We start from the raw sequence: 2,458 nt of genomic DNA on the forward strand, positions 1-2,458 counted from the left end.
CACGTTTGCCACATCAACAAGATTCTTTTGGACTCTAGCTGCTTGTCTGGAATACTAGGACGGATAAGACCCTAGGGATCCCTCCACTCACAAGACAAAAGCTGAGAATAGACTTTCCTAGGAAAGACTAAAGCCAAAAGGATAAGACAAAAGGTTTTGGGAAAACTAGATAAGATTTAGTCAAGCATAAAGACTCTACAAAACCACTTTACCTAAGAGGACACTTAGGACAGCTGATAGCTTGGGCGGTGCATCACATGGGCAGCTGTCAACTTGGTTTTTGAATCACAAAACCCAGCTGGTTCCCAAAGGCTCAAGTTATGTGGTCACGGGTTGGTTTGCCACACCACCCTAGACTAACTTGGAGCTCAAGTACGAATAGACTAATGTTTTGCTAAAAAGTATTTGAATTTCAAACACTTAAAAACTGAAGCAAACACATTTGAATATGCACATGGTCAGACCCAGAGATAGAACAGATACAGCAGGGGTATCCGTTTAATCGGGATGGCAAGCACGGCTGCCATCCTTAGTGAATGAATGTGATGCACATGCATGAACTACCTGATGCACATGAGATCTTTCAGGTTCTTCATTCTTCACTTGAGTAGTCCTTGCTACCAGGCTACAACATGTAGCATGTATCCTTGTGTTTTGATCATAAAGGGATAGCCAACAATTCTTGTACCAACACGGTGAGGCAAAACAGTGCGCAGCTTGGGAATTTTCAGTGGAGAAGTAATCTGTATAATATTATCTCTCTGCAAGAAGCTTAAAGCTCGAATTTGTCATTTTGATAAGATATGAATCCAACATGTATGTCATGGGGTCGATTTTCATGTAATAATGCATGAGGTAAGCGTTCTTCCTTTAATAAGAAACAAGGGTTCTTTTTCTTTTGGATTGAAGAACCGGCCCTAAACGCCGCCATAGTCGTCCATGCATGACACTACCGGAGCAAGTGGAATTCTTTTTTTTTTTTCTTCTGGAAAAACAATTGAAACCCAGCAGCTGGCAAGGGGTATTTACTATTTAGTACTATTTATCTAGTGGCCGGCCAGCTGATACACCTTCCAATTTGATTATTAAACAAGCCCAACAAATCAAGACCGGCCCCATTTCATTTTCTTTCTTTCTTTTTAAGTCCCGGCTTATTTCTCTCTCTTTTTTTTGGTGAATCCCGGCCTTATTTCTTTCAACTCTGAGTTTTGGGCCTAAATATTTTCAACCGAGCAAGTTGGCCACTAGCCCACTACCTTGCCAAGAAACTTAAATCTAAATTATTATTATTATTATTATTATTTTGAGAATGACTTAAATCTAAATTCAAGTGAAGGTTTGGTCCCCTTCCTTTTTGTACTTGTTTTTTCTATTTTTTCTTTAATAAATATAAATAGAGAACGGGCGGTGGGTTCGCAGATGTGATGGCCCTCCTTTCTTTCGGGATTGTGAGAGGGCGCTTGTCGTCCCAAATCGACCGTTACAGAGAAGCTAATATCGTTTAATTCTCTATTTAATTAAAAAAAATTCAAGTGAATTTAAACAACTAATTCCCTTTGTTTTTTTTTTCTAGAGATATTTAAAATTTCTCATTTGACAATTTAAAATTTCTCAAGTGAGGAAATTGACTTTAGGAATTATGAAATCCTCATACAAACACACTACGAAATAATTTGCACATTTCCGAGCAGTGTGTACACATTTCTTTAGTTTTTAATGGTGAGGACAGAGTACAAAGGCATTAAGCAAGTTTTCGTGGCTGATAGATTAGTTTCTCTGGGATTGAGTGTTGTCTCTCCCCTAGTTTGGTTTCACTGCTTACCTATTTTTGTGTCCCCAACGTTCCATTTAGATCAACTGGGAATAGGCGTTGTTAGAGGGTTTTCGCTGTAGTTTTTAAAATTTTGTTTTGTTTTTGTTTTAATGAAATTGAAAAAAATGTATTAAGCAAGAACCACTTGCTGCTTAGTACCACTTGGTCTACCGGCATAGTCTCCCTATAGTAAGTGTGAGATTGTGAGTTGAACTCATATAGTTGTAATATTTTACCTGATCAAAAAAAAAAAAAAACCACTTGCTTGTTTTGGATTTGCGAACCAGTCTTAAACGCCATAGTCGTCCCTACATGACACTTGACCAGACCAAGTGGACAAACAATTGAAATGGTTCTGAGATTTTCTGATTCAAGAATTTCAGAACCACTTGCTTCAAATCAAACACGAAAGGTGGCCTGATCACCCATTTATGCAAAGACAAAAAATTCACCCAAGCCATACACATTCTCTGTAACCAAAACCGCTTACCCGAAGCAGTATAGTTACTCACTCACATTACTCACTCAGGTGAAAATGGACTGTGATGGCTGTGAAAGGAGAGTTAAGAGTGCAGTCTCTAACATGAAAGGTATTACTAGCTAGCTGCTACTTGAAATCAAGCTTAGTAAATCTCTCTCTCTCTC

This window comes from Fragaria vesca, linkage group LG1 (genome assembly GCF_000184155.1).
Source record: "Fragaria vesca subsp. vesca linkage group LG1, FraVesHawaii_1.0, whole genome shotgun sequence".
Taxonomy (NCBI): domain Eukaryota; kingdom Viridiplantae; phylum Streptophyta; class Magnoliopsida; order Rosales; family Rosaceae; genus Fragaria; species Fragaria vesca.